This window comes from Rhinatrema bivittatum, chromosome 18, assembly GCF_901001135.1.
Source record: "Rhinatrema bivittatum chromosome 18, aRhiBiv1.1, whole genome shotgun sequence".
Taxonomy (NCBI): Eukaryota; Metazoa; Chordata; class Amphibia; order Gymnophiona; family Rhinatrematidae; genus Rhinatrema; species Rhinatrema bivittatum.
The window spans coordinates 45,620,396-45,641,899 of NC_042632.1; the positions used below are offsets into that span (position 1 = coordinate 45,620,396).

A 21,504-nucleotide genomic window follows, 5' to 3' on the forward strand; every position below is an offset into this window, starting at 1 on the left:
TCCTAGGGCAAGGGGGCCTTTTATTAACCCTTTTAGCACCTTAACCCACTGCCCCAGCATGTGTGTGTGTGTTGGGGGGAGGGGGGGAGAGGAAGATCATCACTGTGCATTGCTGCAGTTGGGAATGCAGGTTTTTCCCAAACGTGACTGAAAAAGCTCAGGGCTGCGTGGAGAGATTTCCAATGGAAATTTGTGCCATAAAATTCTGCATGAATCTAAATGAATTTGCTGGTTAGTGCATAGGTAAAACAGGGGTGTTAAAAAAAATCTATTTAAAACAGTCATCTTTGTCTCTCCCTCCCCCCCCCCCCAGGAAAAAAAATATTAAAAAGTAATGATTTCAGTGCTCCTGCTTTAGTATTCTTGGAAGAAAAATGAGAGTACAAGCACTTTCTTAGAATCAATTGATAAAGCATATGTATGGTAAAACTGCAATGAAAAATATCTGAGTTACATGGAAGGAATCCTATGCAGTTTTTTAAAAATGTACTTTCTACCTATGGTAGATTTGGATTAAAATGCACTTAAAGTATCTCCTTAAAGCAACATCAGAATTACTTCTCAGTCAGTAATCAAATAAGTTTTCATCCTTCCCTTATCTGTTTGCAAGCAATTTTCAGATATCCACAATCATTCTATTCCCTGTCTAAACTGATCAAATTGCTGTCTCCATTCCTCATCCATTTAATGAAACCTTAAAGACCTGAGGGAGCAGTAACCTGATTCACCTCTTCAGATACAATGTATGTTTATAGCTGATTTAAAGAAGATTTTCTGTGAATTCAATAACCCTTACGTAAAATTTATCATGGGAATTGCAGCTTCTGCTCAACAGACTATGGTTGATGGGTCGCAAAAAAAAAAATGGATGTTGCATTAAAACCAACGTATAATATCTGTGGGCTCTTGCCGGTAAGTCTAGCAATCATCATTTACAAATGGAATAATGCAATTCACTGCTATCATTTTTAAAGGTGTTAACTTGTACATTGGGATGTGCAGGGGAAAAAAATGTTTTTTTGTTTCAGTCATTTTGTTTCTATTTACAGTCAATGAGCGTCTCATTCCTCTCTGCTCACTGACTGGAATAGATTTTAAAATAAACCTTTCCCAGTATTTGCCCCTGTCCCCCCCCCGCCCCCCCCTCAGGCATTTGTACCCTGGCTACTGAAACTAAGCCCGTGGCTGCCAACGCCCCCCCATCTATCCCTTTTCTTCTGCCCTTCCCCCCTCCCCCATTATCATGGCAGTCCCAGTTCTCTCCCCTCCACTTCGGCCACTGGCGGGATGGACCATCTCTGCTCTTGTTCACTTGCTGGCAGGATGGGGATTGTCCACACTCTCTTATGAAAACAAAATGCTTAAATCAAGAGTTTCTTTTTGTGCCCTTTTCAAATGACACAAAGGGGAAACAGCTTGTTTCGTTGGTGTTTTCATGTCATTTGAAAACAAACGCATATCCTTTATCCCTATTAGGGATGTGCAGGGAAAAAATAGTTTTCATTTCTCGGTTTGTTTTCGGGAGGTTCCCCCCCCCCCCCCCACGAATTTTCAGTTCATGGATTGCTTGATTCGTTACATTGGTGAGAAAAAATGACTCAAGCAATTAAAAAAAACAAACACCCCCCCCCCCCCTAAAATGGCCAAAACCCGAAAATGAGCCCTGCTTCCCATCCTCCCATGAAAATAGTGAGGCCAGGAAGTCACTGGATCCCTACCGGACTGGGTAAGTGGTGGTGAGGGGGATCTTGGCCCTGGCATTTTTCTGGGAGGGTGGGAAAGAGGGTTCGTTTTGGGGTTTTGGCCATTTTAGGTAAATTTTTTTTTTTTTTAATTGCTTAATTCGTTTTTTTTTTTTTCCACACCAATGAAACGAATCAAGCAATCCATGAACCGAAATTTGTGGGGGAAAAAATCCTCCTGAAAACGAACCGAAAAACAAAAAAAAAACCTTTTTTTTTTTCCCCCCTGCACCATCCCTGATAGGGATACAGGATATGCATTTGTTTTCAAACAACAAAAAAACACCACCAATGTGTTTTTTAATTTTCAGGAATCTCTGTTGAGGCCCCGGCTTCGGACCTCCGCCAAGACCCGGGCATCGCGCTCAGGACTAAGCCGCAGTCCTTTCTTTGAGCCCCGGCCTATGCCCAAGTGTGACGCCGGTGCCTCAGCCTAGGCCTGAAGCCAGGGCCGTGCCTAGACCTAGGCATGACACATTTGTTTAAAACAAAATGAACAAATGAAATAAATTAGCCTTACTCATCGTGTTTTGCACTTTTGTTTTAAACGAATGCGTATCCCTAAACCCTCTTGTACGCTGCTCCCAGTGAATGGCCTCAAGGAGGTTAACACTTTATCTAATAAGGCAAGTAGCTCTTTCCCTCCTTACTAGTTCATCCTCTGAGATTACACTGAAGCTCCTTTGCAAGCTTTGCAAGTTGGATTCACATTGAATTTATTAGTTCTGTCCATGATGAAAAATAGCAAGGTTTGGACTGTTACTATAAAAACTAAAGTAGGAACATGAAGACGGCATTAAATCAAGGAAGACTTCCAACTTTTGATGGCTGGGGTAATGATAGCTGTTCCTTTATATATTAGACATAGGGGTAGATTTAATAAACTTATGCGCACGCGTACTTTTGTTCACGCACCAGGCGCAAACAAAAGTACGCCGGATTTTATAAGATACGCGCGTAGCCACGTGTATCTTATAAAATCCGGGGTCGGCGCGCGTGCAAGGGGTGCACATTTGTGCAACTTGCGCGCGCCGAGCTCTACGCGCGCTGCCCGTTCCCTCCGCCTCCCCTCACTTTCCCCTCCCTTCCCCTACCTAACCCACCCCCCCGGCCCTATCTAAACCCCCCCTACCATTGTTGGCAGATTTACGCCTGCCGGCTGCTGGTGTGCCATCACCCGACCCGGGGGCTGGTCCGGAGGCCTCGACCACGCCCCCGGGCCGGCGCCACGCCACCGACATGCCTTCCGCCCCGCTCCGAAATTTGTGCCGCCCACCCGACATGCCCCAGACACACCCCCTTTGCAAAGCCCCGGGACTTACGCGCGTCGCGGAGCCTATGCAAAATAGGCTCAGCACACGCAGGGGTTTTTTTTTTAAGGGTTACGCGCTTAACTTAAGCGCGTAACCCTTTTAAAATCCGGCCCATAGTGGGATGAGGGGAGGGATCTTTAACTCTGCATTTTCCCCCAGCCTTATCTGTCTATGACTCCATGACTCTGTCTATGACTCTGGCTAAGTCATTACCCGAAATTTATTCCGGGTAATGACTTAGCCAGATAAAATTTATTCCGGGAAGTGGCCAAGATAGTCAAACCTCAGGGTTTATCTGGATAACTCAAAAGTTATCCAGATAAACTCCTTTGACTGTCAATGTCTATGTAGCTAGATTTTGCAGTTTTTTTTTTTTTTTTTAAATTCTCTATCCTGATCCTCTTTCTGGTTAGCAGAATGGGGGGGTACCTCCCACCTCCAGTCTAACAGCAGAGGGAAAGGAAACCCACGTCTGCAAATCCCCATGACACTGGTAAGCCCCAAGTAACTTCTTGGCCAGAGCTGGAAGAACAGAACAACTATCTGCTGTTCTATTTATAAAATGTTTAGAAGAAAAATACATATTCATGCCCTTACAATGAATATTTATATTTTTCCACAATTATGAGTATTAAAGTAAAAGCTGGTGTCAATCCTCTTTCCCCAATGGAGATTACAGTTTAAAATATTTCTAAGATAATTGTGCCCACATTTTATCTAAGGAAACATCTTCAGTTCTGTTTTCAAAATGTGAATAGAAGAAATTGTCATTGGTCAAATTGTGCACATATCATTTCCATAATTAATGTTTGCTAAGTACACAATTCTGTTAGTGTATGGGCTTTTCTGAACATAAAAATTGTGCATTTGCAAAAAAGATGTCTGTTTTTCTCATATTTGAAAATGAGTACCTTCCCCGCCCCCACCAGTCTCTGGAAAAGGGTTTGCCCTGAAGTTAATTTTCTTTCAGTTGTTTTAGCTGGACTAGAAGGGGAAGGGAGATGAGGCTGTTGCATGATTTCATGACTTTTATTTTTTATGCATTCTGTCCTTTGATCAGATTCAAATTGGACCACTCTGCAGAAAGAATTAAATATTTTTGGGCACTAACATTTCAATTAAGAATGGACATTTAGTGACCTCTGTATGCAGAAAGGTAACTGACAGATGCAGCTATCTTTTTTACAATTTCAGTTTCTACCCTTTACATGCAGATACTGCTGTAGGTGATTTGACTCCCCCAAAACAGGATATACTTTCATATTCATCTCCAAAATAATTTTATCTTCTCTTGAAATGTTCAGGGAAGACCCCCTGTATTACAAATAGAGAAAAGCGATGGAGTGGAAGTTATTTGATAAAGCATAAAGCCTCCAGAAATTGAAGCCTTCAATATTTTTTTGCTGATTATTTTTGGGAGATAATTTGGTGTATTACGACCAGTTCAGAACAATATTTCAGCAATTTCTAATTCTCCATAGTTACCCCTTCATTTTAAAGACTGGTCTATAGTTTAAACGTTCTATTTAGCACAGCTTCCATTATTTGTATTGGGGCCGATATACTGATAAATGTTACCATTGTAACGCACCTTGATACATATCCCCCTAACTCAGCAAAGCTGTCTGGGTTTCTTGAATTTTATTCCTTAGAAACCATCTTATCGTCTTATATGGGCATGTCAGATTATATTATCTGCAGTAACAGTTATACTATGCTTATTTTAAGTACAAAATATACATTGTTCTCATCTGTTCTCATCTGTTGCATCACCCTTTTTCCAAACATGGATCAACAGATAAACTTTGAACAGCAATTTGGAAAACTAGCAACCTGATTGTGTGTGATAGGATCAAAAGGAAAGGAGAAATTTTCCTTTGTACAAATCAAAATAAATGCAAAGGTGACATGGTTATTACAACAAGGACCCTATATGTCACCCAGTTAGACTCTATGCAGGTAATCCCAGCGTGGTATAAACTGACCACAGAAATAGTCTGCTCATTGCTCTAAATGATATTCAAGCAAAATGAATTCATGTAAAGGAGCTACATTTGGGAAAACTATAATAAACTGGGTAACACAGAAACTGACAATTACGAGCATAACTCCCTGAAGAAGAGATTTGCTTTCCTAGCAAAAAGAGCTAAATAATGAATATTTGAAGTGGTTTAAGCCTAGGATGGTAATAGCCAGATATGCAAACACTTCAAATTAGATTAGAAATTAGGATGATAATCAGTCAACAAAGTTTGAAAGTATTGCAGCACTGAGATTTAACAGTGATCATATATGCATTAAAAAAAGATTCAAAATACCATTCCTAAATCATGCACAAATACAATTAAATTACTACAACTGCCTGCCTAATAATGTGAGGGAACTTCCTTTGAGGGATCTGAGGCCAATATGAGATCTCCAGGGCACAGATGGTTATTTGCACACATCATCAAACCTGACTGAATATTGCAAGGCAGCAATTAAAGCAATCGCCTTTTCCTGTCTGCGTCGGGGATGGCTGCCGGTATTCAGAGGGGCAGGAGCAGGATCCTGGAATTGGTTGACCGACATTTCCCATGGGTACTGTACATGAGGACTCATGGTGTGCGCACTGGCACGTAGTTGTGCTGCTTATTACTAGCTATTAGTATGTCACACATCCCCATCCCCTGATGTATTCCATCGGATGATTGCTAACAAAGTAACACATTCTGTCCTCAGTGGGCAATAGTCTTCAAGTGATGCAATCCAAGTCATCCGAGCCCAAGCACTCTGCAGATATTTTGGATTTTTTTTTTTTAAATCATTTTTGTTAATTATGGAGAAAATAATACTGAATGTAATTAGTTAAACGTGAATGTAATTAGTTTAAAAAAAATTGTCATGGAATGTCAGAAAGCTAATCTCTTGATACCTAATGCACTTTTTTCATGAATTGTCTAGAGAGTTTAACAAAGAGAATTTAGCAATTTACTATACCGTCACTTTGGTACAAAATTAAAAAAGACAAATTAATTCTTTAAGCCTTCATAAAATATAGCCCTCAAATATATAAATTACAAGAGTGCATGAAGGCACTGGTAAGAATTACATACAGTGCACACCGCTGTTATATTAGGGGTGGGCAGGCCTCTTAATCTGCTTTCTTTACTGGGAAAAGTATTGTAGCAATAAATTCTTCAGCTTTTTCGTAGATAGGTTGTCTCCTTAGGGAAAGATATCGCGTCATATCTGATCAGCCAGATATCTTCACCATATGGGGAGGCCAAAAATGAAAGCCATTTCTGCAGGCAAAAGAGCATTCTGCCCAGAGAAAGAGGTTTGGGAAATACTCTGCCGCTAAAAGTGTGCGGGTTGTATAACAGGCCAACGTGCTTTTTACCCACGTTCTGGGGCGTTCCCAGGGGTGGGGTTGGGTAGAGGAGGCACCTAGATTTGGATTTTCAAAACGACACTCATTGTTTTGTCCAGAAAAAGTACCTGCAGAAAAAGTGCAGATGCAAATCTCTGTGGATGCCCACGGGAATAATCAAAACAAAATTATGCACATAGTCTTTCATTGATTATTGGTGCAAACCTGTAGAGGAAATAACTAGGGGACTGCATGACTTACCTTCCTTCAACATGGCTATGATCAAGAAACCCCTCTTTTCAAGTCGCTATATTGGATCCCTGGCCAATTACACATACAATTCAAACTTTTTTTTTTAACTTGCCTATAAATACATTCATTCTGCAGCTCCACATTACCTATCTTCTTCTTAACACCCTTTCTTGTGAATTCAGCTCACTGAGCACGTCACACTAGTCTGTGCCTGTGAGGGAGTCTATAGGAAACTCCCTTAGAATACCTTAAGGGACCGGGCACAGCTGTCTCTCCCGGTCTTCCTTCAGACTTGCCAGGTATCCTGGGTAAAGGGAGGAATCCCTCACCAGTGTAGAAGAACTCAGGGCATAGAAAAGTTAGAGAGGTACTGGGGAGCACACAGGAACCCATTCTATGCAAAGACCTGCTAGGTGTGATGTCTGTGTCCTACCTGAACTTAAGGTGAGCTGCATTTATTTATTTGACTTTTCTTTCACTGTAAATAAATTGCACATAAAGGAAGCAACCAAAGTCTGCCTCCTTGTTCCTTCTGGCTGTTTCCCGAGTTGCTATTGCCAAGTTACCACAGTGCCCTTCTCCTCCACTTAGTTACACCAAATGCCTGGAATAGACTTCCTGCGTTGATGCGGCATGCTCCCTCTCTGGCTTCATGCAAATCCAGCTTAAAAACTCTTGTTTTTGAAGTTGCTTTTTAATGTTAAGCACTTCTGTACAATAAATACACTTCCCATAGACTCATTTGGCATGCATGTTTGCCTTGACTAGATTATAAGCTCCATGAATCATGAACTGTCTCTTGTGTGTATTTGCACTGCGCTGCATTTGTCTAGTAACATTTTAGAAATGATAAATAGCAGTAGTGCATAAATGTAAAAATTAAAACTTAAATAAACAAAAGCATGGATACGGAGCCCCCTAAAATTTAGTTTAGAAGTATGTCATATGAACCATTTGATGAGCAAAATTGTGTAGAAATAGAACCAAATCATGTTGAATATTCAGAAAAGCATAAGCACCACAGAAAGAGAGCTCCAGTTTTTCATCCTTTCCATTTCCACAGCGAAATCTGCCAATATTGTGTTAAAAAAAAAAAAAATCAATCCTACCACATGGAAGTGTGCTGTTTTTTAATTAATTTGTTATCAGTGTGTTATACCGACTGACAGAATGCATCTAAAAAACCCATCCTGTGTTCTGCCTTCTAATTAAAAACAGTTTGGTTGGGTGAGATAGTGTCTTATCCTATTGTTTCTCACAGAGTTGACAAGATTTCAACTATTTCACTGCCTCCTATTTATCTGATCTAGAACTTGGCCAAAAAATGGATTACATCTTAAAATCTGCAGTTAAAAAATGAAAGATTAGACTGTTAGTATATTCATTCCTCTAATAAGCAGAGTTGTAGTAGTCCTAGTTGTTTCTTCCTAGGTTTAGTAACGTGTGTGTGTAGATGAATGATCAGTGGGAGTGCAGGATTGGGAATGCATGTGTACAGAGTAGGTCTTGATAATATATACTGGTGACAGTGCTTGTGAGAAAGAGATATGAATGGGTGAGAGGCACAGGGACATGTGGCTTGGGTGTTGAGATGCTTGAACAGAAGGTTAATTCAGCTGATTGGGTATTGTTGATTCAGCTTTTCAACCAACAAGGGTTATGATGTACTGTAGCCAGCATAGTACTTTCTCTTTAAGAGCATCCAGAAAAATTTGCAGATGGGACTTCTTTGCAATTCCTTCCTGAGACTCTTTTTCCAATTTAATTCCAATGGAATCAGACAGAGTGAAAGGAAATACAGTGGCTTGGACCCACTATCATGATTTTCCATGAGAAGAAGAAAAAAACAATTTTCCTCCGATATTCAGTGTTAGCTGGTTGACTTAGCTAGCTAGCTAAGGGGGTTATTTACTAAAGCTTTCTTTAAGACTAATCGGAGAAAATTCTTTTTCACTCAACGCACAATAAAGCTCTGGAATTTGTTGCCAGAGGATGTGGTTAGTGCAGTTAGTGTAGCTGGGTTCAAAAAAGGTTTGGATAAGTTCTTGGAGGAGAAGTCCATTAACGGCTATTAATCAAGTTTGTTTGTTTGTTTGTTTGTTTGTTTATTTATTTAAGGCATTTATATACTGACGCACGTTGGGAACATCTCGTCGGTTTACAGAGAACGCAACAAGCAACAGGCTTTACATGTAACAAGTAACCAGTAAAACAAGGAAGCGAGGGAGGGAGGGGGTAGATAACAGAGGAACTGAGGAGGGTAGGGGGGAAGGCAAACTAAACTCGACAATTTTACATATTTACAAAAATGGCAGTGGCGCTAAGTTTACTTAGGGAATAGCCACTGCTATTAATTGCATCAGTAGCATGGGGTCTTCTTAGTGTTTGGGTAATTGCCAGGTCCTTGTGGCCTGGTTTTGGCCTCTGTTGGAAACAGGATGCTGGGCTTGATGGACCCTTGGTCTGACCCAGCAGGGCAATTTCTTATGTTCTTTATCGCGTGCATTAGGGCCTTATCCCATGCGATATAATGAAAATTAGGGGGAAGGGAGGAGTCGGGGCTGGGAGGGGGAGGAATTGGCCGCGGCACCGCTGCCAGCGATAATGTGAGGAACATTATTGCCAGCAGTAGTGCGGTGAATAGCCACACCTTTTACGGTGTTGCTATCCACCGTGAAAGGCTGCAGCAGGCCCCACTGTGGCTGGTAAAATCGCACCACCACGGTTCGAATGGCTGCAGCCTTTCGCAGGCCCACCCCCTTCTCCCTGCCCCCTTTTTCATGGTCTGGTCGGGTCAAAGAGCTGTCCTAAAGTTAGGTGGTTAAAATTAGCAGGCTAACTTTAAGATAGCCGGCTATATTCAACAGTGCAGTTTCACTATTGAATAAACCTCCAAAGTTAGCCGAAGAAGTTTATCCAGCTAACTTTGCTAGCCAGACTGTGTCTGAATATGGACCTGACTATACCTTTTTATAATAATAGCTGTTCAGGGAAATTCGATATTTGGCCATTATGTGCCCCTTGGAGTCCAAAACCATCAAGGCTGACTTGATTCCAAGGTGACCAGATATTTTAAAGTCCAGAATATGGGTAACATTTTCTCTTATCAGTTACTGCTCCTTGCAACTTTAAAAATCATCTCACTGCAGCTCTCACTGCTGCTTTTCCATGACTTTTAAATCACTTGAACAGTGTGAGGTTGGAACTCATTCTGTTGCCTGTGTGAAATGAGGTTATGGTCTCAATTCACTTCCATGTGAAAAGTGTTTACTAAAATACACCATCACAGATGGCACTAATTGGCACCCGGGTGGGCAGTCTCAGCAGAGAGGTCAAAGATAGATTGAATTGGCATGGAAACTGAATTACTGTCTCCTCCTTGGAAAGTGTTTTTTTTCCAGAACAGAGCTTAGGCACACTGGAAGCAGGGGGCTGAGAAAGTGTGTGCTATATTTGTTTCTATCAACATGACCCTTTTCTTGGACATTAAATTCAATGGGAAAAAACCCACAATATAAATGAGGTGTATCTCTTAGACCACAAAACTGTGAATGCCTATATTTTAAGACCCCTGGCGGTATGTCCCCCATGGAATGTTGCATGTTCTAGAGGGAGGTTTTCAGAGCAGTAGCACTGATTAATAGTAGAATGGGAACAAATTGACTGACAAGTGAGATAAGGATGACATCAGCCAACCAGGTTCACTTCTGGTTTAGTCCCTACCCAAATCCCACCCCTCCCATAGAAATATTTGGCTATAGCCAACCCAATATTCATACTATTCAATGACACATGAGGCATGTTTACTGGTTGGGTTATCTGATTCAGTATCGAGATCTGCAAGAATGAAACAACATTTATGGTCCCTTTTAGTGCTGACTGCTGCTTGCTTTCTGTTCTCTGCCTTTTAGGGGTTTCATACAGATTCATTTTAGTTTTAGAATTGCTAAGCTAAAGTTTTCTCAAGCAGTTACTGTCTTTCTATGAGGGCATTTGCTCATGGGATCTCTATGATGTGTTAGCTATCACATGATTTATTTAGGTTAGGACTTTTCAGCTTGGAGAAGAGACGGCTGAGGGGGGATATGATAGAGGTATTTAAAATCATGAGATGTCTAGAATGGGTAAATATGAATCTGTTATTTACTCTTTCGGATATTAGAAAGACTAGGGGGCATGCCATGAAGTTAGCATGGGGCACATTTAAAACTAATCAGAGAAAGTTCTTTTTTACTCAACGCACAATTAAACTCTGGAATTTGTTGCCAGAGGATGTGGTTAGTGCAGTTAGTATAGCTGTGTTTAAAAAAGGATTGGATAATTTCTTGGAGGAGAAGTCCATTACCTGCTATTAATTAAGTTGACTTAGAAAATAGCCACTGCTATTACTAGCAACGGTAACATGGAATAGACTTAGTTTTTGGGTACTTGCCAGGTTCTTATGGCCTGGATTGGCCACTGTTGGAAACAGGATGCTGGGCTTGATGGACCCTTGGTCTGACCCAGTATGGCATGTTCTTATGTTCTTATCCTATTGTACATGCCCAGCCTTGAATGTATGAGCTATATGTTTCTTAGTTACCATAACAAACCAGCCTGCATTTTCCTCTGAATTTTAACACATATTTGTAGCCTCTGTTATAACTGGAGAAGGTGAACATATTGACTAAATCAGGCTGCCATTATGTATCCATGTCTGATACAATCATTTTGTTTCTTTTAAAATTTATCCTAGCAAGATCTCTGTAAAGAATAAGCATCTTGATGTGTAAGCCATTCAGTTACATGTTTTCTGGTCACTCTTTCATTACATTTTTTAGCAGCTTTAAAAAAGAATATTTATCCCATCAAAACTTCCTACCTGGGTCATATTCTAGGGGAAGAATATATCAGGATAGGTTTTATTTGGAGTTGGATGCCGTCAGTGGGATGAGGGGGAGAGTGGTAGGGAGGTGTTGGTGGGTAATTGGAATTGGCAGTTGCAAGATGTGTTGGATTGGGTGGCCCCAGTGAAGAATAGAAGAAGAAGAGTGAACCTTGGTTCATGATGGAATTGAGAGAATTAAAAAGAGATGTAAGAAGGAAAGAGAGGAGATGGGTTAGAACCCATATTTGGCAAGAATAATTGGACTGGAGGAGTTGCTTGAAAGACATTGCACCTCACAGTATGAATACTGGCCTTAAGATGTATTGCCCAAACAGAACACTGTGGTCAGGATCCCAACTGAACCTAAATGTTCCTTCTTTGAAATGTGTTCATCTACAAGAGCCTAGGGAATCATCTTCTTTTGTATTCAGGGACCAAAATTATGGAATGCATTATCTAAACAGTTAAGAAAATAAAAAAAATGAAACAGTCTTGATTGATTTTAGGTAGATGTTAAAAGCCTATTTATTTACACAGGCTTATCAGTTATAACATTTAAATACCATGCAAGATTAATTAAATAAGTTTATATGTCCTTTTTTTTTTTTTTAATGTTTGCTGTTTTATTTTACTACTGTTGCTTATTTGACTATTTATGTTTATTGTAAATCACCTGGAATTGTAGATAGGAGATAAATCTATAAATAAATATTCAGGGACTATCCGGATAGCTAAAAAGAAGTATTATGAAGATAGGATAGCTGCATCAGAGAATAGGGTAAAGAAGATCTTTCATGTTACTCAGGAGATGTTAGAAAGAGATTGTTTACCTACTATGAAGATTTCAGAAAGTTTGAGTTGTCACAGTTTTTCAGGGTTCTGGAAACAAAGTGAATAGGTTGATTAAGGAAGAGGAAGTAAGTGTATCAGTGAGGTCTGAGGTAGGTCTGGAATTTAGGGGAGAGGGGACTGGGATAATTGATGAAGTGAGTCTGTTAGAGTTGAACAAAATTTTAGGGGATTGTAATCCTACTATGTGCTACTTGAACTCTTGTCCATCCTTTCTAGTTCGGAATTTGCCAATTGATTTATTAACTAGGTTAGTATTAATTGTAAATGAATAATTGAATAGTGGAGTTTATCTAGAGTTGTTAAAAAAGATTATAATTTGACCTCTGTTGAAGAAGGTAGGGGTAGACAAGAAGGTTATGGTGAATTATCAGCCAATAGCAAATGGCCCTTTTTTATCAAAAGTTCTAGAGAATGTGGTCACTGCTCAGTTGACTAGATATTTGAAGAAGCAGGGTGTTTTGGATGAATGTCAATCAGGATTCTGCACTGGCTATAGTATGGAAATGGTTTTGAAAGCTTTGAACAATATGATTGGAGAAAAGCTGGATAGAGGAGAGGTAGTGGGCTTAGTCTTATTAGACCTGACCAATGCCTTTGATTTGGTGGATCCATAGGTAACTGATAGATGTAGGGACCTGGGTTTGGCCTCCTTTTTGAGGTATAGAATGTTGGAAATTCATGTAAGGGGTGAAAGGGCAGAGGTTTATGGTTTAGAATGTGGAGTAGCCCTCTATCTCTGTTGCTTTTTAATATATTTCTATAACCATTGGGGGCTTTGATTTGCATTGGGGTTTATGGGTTTATATCTATGCGAACGATGTTCAGAGAGTATGCTCTTTGGCAAAGGATCTAGTAATGAACCTGGCTAGGGTTCAGGATGGTTTGCAGGTTTTAGGAAATGTTTGGGGGAGATAAGTTGATATTGAATGAGTATAAGACGGAGTGGATAGATTTGTGAATGTAGCCCCTGAGTGTAGCTTACAATTAAAGTATGTAGTAGTAGTAATCAGGAAATTCAAAATTTGGGCATAATCTGTAATGATAAATGGACATTTACACTGCATATTTCCTTGATGGTGAGAAGGCTATTTTTAAAGTTACGGCAATTGAGAAAGATAAGGAATAAAGTGAGTGTGGGGGCATTTTGGAATATGGTCCAGGCACTAGTTTTACTGTTTTTTGACTATTATAATGGGGCACTGTTGGGTATTACAGGGAAGAATTTACAATGACTTCCCTAGATGCTGTAGTGCTAAGCCGTTGCTTAGAGATCTGTATTGAGAAAGCGAATAGTATTTAAGATTGTGACCATCTTATATAAGATCTTTCATGCTAAGGGTGTGGTCTGTTTGGTAAATAAGGTGCAGAAATATATTCCTAGGTGGATGCTGTACTCCTCATTGTAGATCCAGGGGTAAAGCAAGGGAAAAAAAGAAATGAACAGGAAGAAGATGTTCTCAGTGGAGTGTGTGTGTGTGTGGGGGAATGTTGGAACTCTATTCCTTTAATTATTAGATTGGGCTTCAGGAAAAGAGTAAAGTCATGCTTGTTCTCATATTTTAACTAATTTTATGTGATATGATTGTATTGTATTTTATGTATTTTATTGTTGTAAATCACCTGTTAGTGCGGTATAAAAGTTTTTAATAAATAAATAAAATATACTTGGTTATTGTCCAGCAGATCTCTGAAGATTTCAACCTTTTTTTTCCAGGGGAGCTCATATTTTCTGAAAGGATTTTCAAATAAAAAACTAGCCTATTCATATTTTATATCCAGCAAATCTCTATTTTATTGAGGGTTCAAATGGAGGTTGTTGTTATTTTGTCTGCTCTTGGATGGCAATGAGACATGTAGCTAGCTTTTTTGTAGCTGTTGATGGATCCGGGTCCATTGGTAGTATAAGTTGAACATCATCCATGTAGATGTAGGATTTTATGTCAGAAGTTCAGATCAGTTGTGCTGGAGGTCTAAGGTCGATGTTGAATAGTACAGGTGATGGTATAGATCCTTGTGGGATCCCACTGGTTAACACCCAAGGTATCAATGAGTTATTAACAAAATGTACAGATTGTTGCTTGTCAAAGAGAATGGAGATAAACCAGGTTAGGACTTTGCCACTTAGGCTGGCTTCTACCAGCCATGATAACATGATAGTGTGATCTATGGTGTCCAAAGCTGCTGAGAAATTCAGTAGCACTAGCACTGCAGCCTGGTTCCTATCACAGTGTCTGAGGAGATAATCCAAAAGAGTGATGAGCATTGTCTCTGGTCCATGGCCTTCTCTGAAATTTGCCAGTGGAGTGGCTTGTACATAATTGTTCTTGTAAATAAAACGTCAGATTAGGTTTAGAACTACAGATCTGAAGTAGTCAGGCTCTGACTAAAGCCATTTGAGCTGCCTTAACCTTGAGTGATTTCACCAGCAATCCACTACATTATCTGTTTGACTACACATAAAAAGACCCCTGTTTAGAACTTTCCCCTGATCACTGGTTACTAAGATAAAGTAAAAAAACATTGGATCATAATCCAGAAGTCAGATATGTAAGCACTACACAGTATATAACTGATCTTCCAATTGGAGTCTGTTTTATACTCCTAAGTGAAATGGGTTGGCCAATATCAGAAACAGGATGCTGGGTTTGATGACTGGTAATTATAGAATTTACTTTGACCTGTTTTTATCATTGCAAGTAAACAGTGATGGCGTGAGCAACAGAAATTCCACAGAGACTTTGGCTTTGCCTTCTATCACTGCCATGTGTGAATGTTAAATATATTTAAATTTTACAGCAACCAAGGCCACGCCCAAACATACAGTCCCAGTGGAAGAAGTAAGAGTGATTTATCCATATCTAAAAATTAATTAGCCAATGTTGTGTGCAGGAACAGAAAAATAAGAAGAAAACACACGGAAAGAGTTAAGCCCATGCAGAGAGAACTAAAAAAAAAAACCCCCCTGAAATCATGAGGATTTCTCAAAACAAGGCTATCAGATGACTGCACACATTTCTTTTCAGTTTTGCTCTCTTTTCTTTAGTGTTAATATAATTCTACAGGATAATGCTTCTTTATGGAGATTGATAGGCCTGTTTCATGCTAATTCTTTTTAGGAAGCCTTTGCCATGTCAAGGGAAAAAAATGATGGCAGAAACCCTAGCAACAATGCCATTGCATTTGTTAAAATGTCATTAAGTTGCAGACCAGATTAAACTATTTACTGCATACATGGTCTGGAAGGCTAAAATGATGCCGCAAAGACATTTTGTCCAAACTTATTCTATGACAATGTAAACTCAAAGCAAAATCAAATTCATAATGGTAATTAAGTCAATTGGACATGAGCGAAGAAGAATGTTTAGCCACGTGCCGTCATAATGAGCAAATACAAAGTATCAATTAAAGAGTCATTGCTACAAGCAAATTTTAGGAATAAGGATTTAATTTCCATTTTAGTTTTAAATGCCATTCTAACAAGCTATTCTCTTTTCATTCATTTAAATGAAAAGACATCTACCGAAGCAGCAAATACAATTAGCCATTCTGGTGCCCATCACAATAAGGAGAAACCTGTGTGTGCAGAGGATCTGAAGAGGGTTAGTTTGCAATACAATTGGTAACTACAGGATGGCCCGGTAGCTCTGCTGGTAAGAGTTATGCAGTGCTAAGTGGAAGATTCCTAGGTTGAGTCTTTTGCTCTCCTGGATAGAAGGGAATGAAAACAATGGAAGACGTAGATTACAAGACTTTTTAAAATAAGACTTTTCATGGCCCTGTGGGAGGAGGAGGAGGAGGAGTCATAGTCTTTGCTTAAAGGTGACATGTAATGGCTGGATTCAAGGCACAAGACTGCAGTTTCCTGGAAGAGGCCCCATTGCATGTTCCCCAGGCCTGGACCGTCACAACAGTGATTGCAGTTGTGAATGAAGGCTGCTGAGCTGAGCTGAAGAAGCAAGAGAAAACTGCTGGGTCAAAAAAATAAACACACGAACAAAAGAACTGGTTAGCATAAGAATCATGACTTATGTCAGGCATACCATAAGTGGAATTTCATACCCTAGTGTGACTTTCATCAGTGGGTCTTTGCAGATTTTACTTGCTTTTTTCTTCTTCAGTGTTATAAATGATAGAAAGAAATAGCAAAAGAAATATGAGTGAAAGTGGTGGCGGGTACCCTAGCTAATCATGAACTAAATACCTTTGCTTAATACTATTGTGTAATTAACGTTATAGGTCAAAGTAAAATGTTCCACATGATTAGCTCCTCTTGATTAGTTAATGTGTTGGGCATTAATCCCTAGGAAATTACTGTCACAACAACTCTGTTTCAAATTTACTCATGCACCTCTCAAAACATTGTCCTCCCGCCTTCATGAGGAAAAAGATCTAACCAAAGTACTTAAAAATCATGTACCTAGATGGATTCTGTAATACTCTTAAAACTTTTCACTTTTGCCTTTAACAGAATACAGGGAAGGAAAGGCTCTCGGGGAAACTGAATATTTTGCAATGGCCATTGATAAGGTTCTGACTAATTTCACAGGATAACTTAAGGTCATGGTTCGCCTTCATACCAAGTTTGAACCTGAATGACGCACGTCCTGAAGGTTAGCACGCTTCCGGATAGATGGATGGTTTGAGTCACTGCAATAGGTTTTTCATACAGTTATAATGACCTTTTGGTTAAATATTTGCTAGGATTAAACTCATGTATGCAAAACCTTTTTCTTAGACTGAGATACCAGTTCTGGAGATGGTTTTCAGGGGTGATGAGTCAGACGAACTGAATGAAATCACTGTGAACCTGGAAGATGTAGTAAGCCAGTTCAACAAACTAAAGAGTAGCAAATCACCTGGACCGGATGGAATACATCCTAGGGTACTGAAGGAACTCAAAAATGAAATTTCTGATCTATTAGTTAAAATTTGTAACCTATCATTAAAATCATCCATTGTACCTGAAGACTGGAGGGTGGCCAATGTAACCCCAATATTTAAAAAAGGCTCCAGGGGCGATAACTACAGACCAGTGAGCCTGACTTCAGTGTCGGAAAAAATAGTGGAAACTATTCTCAAGATCAAAATCATAGAACATATAGAAAGACATGGTTTAATGGAACACAGTCAACATGGATTTACCCAAGGGAATTCTTGCCTAACAAATCTGCTTCATTTTTTTTGAAGGGGTTAATAAACATGTGGATAAAGGTGAACCAGTAGATATAGTGTATTTGGATTTTCAGAAGGCGTTTGACAAAGTCCCTCATGAGAGACTTCTAAGAAAACTAAAAAGTCATGGGATAGGAGGTGATGTCCTTTCGTGGATTACAAACTGGTTAAAAGACAGGAAACAGAGAGTAGGATTAAATGGTCAATTTTCTCAGTGGAAAATGGTAAACAGTGGAGTGCCTCAGGGATCTGTACTTGAACAGGTGCTTTTCAATATATATATAAATGATCTGGAAAGGAATACGATGAGTGAGGCTATCAAATTTGCGGATGATACAAAATTATTCAGAGTAGTTAAATCACAAGCAGATTGTGATACATTACAGGAGGATCTTGCAAGATTGGAAGATTGGGCATCCAAATGGCAGATGAAATTTAATGTGGACAAGTGCAAGGTGTTGCATATATGGAAAAATAACCCTTACTGTAGAGAGCTGATTGAGACCTACTGGGACCTCCTTAGGCCCCCTAATCCCCTGCAAATAAAGTGGGGCCTCCACAGACTCCTCCATTCCCTCCATCCCCCTTGAAAATAAGCCAGAGCCTATCCAAGCCTCTCTGCCCCTTGCCCTCCTGCAAATATGACATGACTGGGGCCTACTGGCCCTCCATTTACCCCTTCTGTTGGGTTCCTGGCTGCCGAAAGCAGCAAGAATAATCCCCAGTTACTCTTGCCCCACTGGTTCCCTTTTGAAATTAGAACCGGGTAAGTTTGTTTTATGGCCACATTGCTTTATGGCATATAAATCCGCAGTGAGCCCGGCGCCATTTCTTCTTGCTTCTTCTGCCCGGCGGTGATCGGGGAAGGCCTGCGCGATCGGCGCCGAGCCCCGCCGGGGGAAGGCCAGGGCTACACGCTCCCCACCCGAGGGGACTCGGCGACGACAACGCGGCAGCAGCCACGTAAGAAACTTTGCCTACCTGAAAGGGAAACCGCGCCGAAAACGATCCGCCCACCGATCCAGCTCCTCCAATAGGAGCAGGCCCTGAGGGGCTTTAAATCCGCAGTCAGCCCGGCGCCGCGTGCCTAGCGTCGCGCGCCGAAGGAGCGCGACAAAGGGGCAGGCCCCTTTGTTTCGCCCCTTCGTACAGCCCTGAGAAGCCCTGAACCATACCCTTGGATAAATCTAAAGCCATAAAGGTAGCAGCCAGCAAAGGTCCTAGGCTAGGGGATTCCGTAGGCTGGAACAAAGCCACCTCTCAACTTACCTCCCTAGCACCCTCCCAGCATCCACTCCAGCCTCTCCAACAGCCACCCTGCATTCAATTCAGCCTCTCCATCTTGAGCAAACAACCCCTCAACCATCTTGAGCAAACAACCATCTTGCAAGCATCCAACAAATGCTCAGCAAACCATCCTGCAAGCATTCAGCAAACAACCATCCTGAGCAAACAACCATCCTGCAAGCGTCCAACAAATGCTCAGCAAACCATCCTGCAAGCATTCAGCAAACAACCATCCTGAGCAAACAACCATCCTGAGCAAACAACCATCCTGAGCAAACAACCAGCTGGATGCTGGAGAGGCATCCAGCCTCTCCAGCATCCAGCCTCTCCAGCATTCATCCAGCCTCTCCAGCATCCAGCATTCATCCAGCCTCTCCAGCATCCAGCATTCATCCAGTCACCCCAGCATCCAGCCTCTCCAGCATCCAGCATTCATTCAGTCACCCCAGCATCCAGCCTCTCCAGCATCCAGCATTCATCCAGCCACTCCAGCATCCAGCATCAACCTACATCCAAAAAAGACATTAACATGCTACAAACCTTCTCCATTCCGATTATCCCTCGCTCAATCCCCACCAGAGCTAACGCACCATTACTCAATCTACGCTCAAAGAGATCTCTGATTCCAATCATGATCTCCCCAATAACACAATTCCTAGGTCTATCCTTAATAACCTTAAGCCTTCTAAACTCACAGTCACTCTCAAAAAAATCTCACTTGCTCAACGACCATCTCCTAGACTCTCAACCGGACATTTGTGCCATTACCGAAACATGGCTGAAAAAAATCACTGATACAGCCATAATCAACCAACTACCAATACAACAATATGACGTCTTCTCTATCCCCAGACCTAAAAAAAGAGGGGGTGGAATAATGTTAATCACAAAAAAAGAATTAAGACTAACTCAACAAGCCTTCAAATCTACGACTAAATTAGAAATCGGATTATTCAAATCCTCCCAACTCCAAATCTGCCTTATTTACGCCCCCCCCAGGGCTCCTAGAAGCCGACCCCTCTCTACTCATCGAAATTATAGCCAAACATATCGACTCCATCTTACCCGCTATCATTTTAGGAGATTTCAACATCCATGTTGATTCTCCCTCCCCATCTTCCAATTGCGAAGCCCTACTTTCCTCCTTCCAGGCTATGGGATTCAATCAAATCATAAATAATCCCACCCACAAGGCAGGCCACACGCTTGACCTTATATTCACTAATGAAACCATCTCGCCCATCTCCCCACCTTCCTGCTCCCCCATCCCCTGGTCAGACCACTCGTTGATAGTTACAAAACTAGCCATTAATCAAAAACAGACCCCTGTTGCTTCCAAATCCTCCATCCAATTCAGGAAACCTTGTTCAATGGACGCACTCAACAACAGCCTTGCCAAAGACCTATCCAAACTGGACTTCACAGATGCTGATACCGCAATTAATTCCTGGCAAACAATCACACACGCAGTAGCAAACTCAATTTGCCCATTATCCTCAAAAATTATCAACCCAGCACGCTCGAACAAAAAACCCTGGTTCTCTACGGAATTAAGAAAACTCAAACAAGACCTACAACACAAGGAACTACGCTGGCGGAAAGACCCCTCCCCCACATCATTGGCTACTTACAAAACAGCAATGAGCTTCTACAGAACATCGATCACCCGCACCAAACGAGATTTTTATGCCAAAAAAATACACGGTTTCCTATACGACCCGAAAACGCTCTTCTCATATGTGGCAGCCCTCACCACTCCCACTTCCCCTACCTTCTCAGAAGAAGAAGCCCAAAACAAATCTACAGAGTTGGCGATTTTCTTTGACAACAAAGTCAAAAACCTACTTGGCCCACTGGCAACATCCAACAAATCTTCAATAGCCTTACAACCCCCCAGCCAAACTCCTAGCCAAAATCCATCCTCTACTATTCTTAAACAGACGCTAGTATCTCTTGAACCTACATCATCCCTGGAAATAGAATCGATTATCAAGAAAATGAAACCCTCATCTCACCCTCTAGACCAAATACCAACCAAACTTCTCCTCACCATTCCCAACACCATTGCCAGATCTCTGGCAGACATCATAAATTGTTCCCTCAATCAAGGATCTGTCCCTGACTCCTTAAAAATTGCTTCGCTGAAACCCTTACTAAAAAAACCCAATCTGGACCCAGCCAACCCAGCAAATTTCCGCCCCATCGCAAACCTACCTTTTATAGCTAAAATAATGGAAAAACTTGTCAACTTCCGTCTCACCGACTACTTGGACTCCCACAATATCTTATACCCTTCTCAATTCGGTTTCAGGAAACGCCTAAACACAGAATCCCTCCTTCTTTCTTTAACGGACACCATCCTGATGGGCCTTGACAAGGGACAATCTTACCTCCTAGCCCTACTCGATATTTCTGCGGCGTTTGACACGGTAAATCACGACATCCTCATCAGCCGTCTAATGGAAATAGGCATCTCTGGCTCTGCACTGCTCTGGTTTAAATCCTTTCTGAACAACAGGCACTACAAAGTTAAAATAAACGACAAAGAATCCCACCCCGTCCCATCAAAACAAGGAGTACCACAGGGCTCTTCTCTGTCCCCTACCCTGTTTAACATATACCTACTTCCTTTATGCCAGCTGCTCAATAGCCTCAACCTCATCCATT

At 41.0% G+C, this 21,504-nt stretch overlaps 1 protein-coding gene across 1 annotated transcript in view; it reads right to left on the reverse strand.

Annotated features, from left to right (window-relative positions):
• The window catches only part of SPOCK1 (SPARC (osteonectin), cwcv and kazal like domains proteoglycan 1), a 384,555-nt gene that overhangs the window by 348,394 nt on the left and 14,657 nt on the right, over nt 1–21,504 (reverse strand). The window lies entirely within an intron of this gene.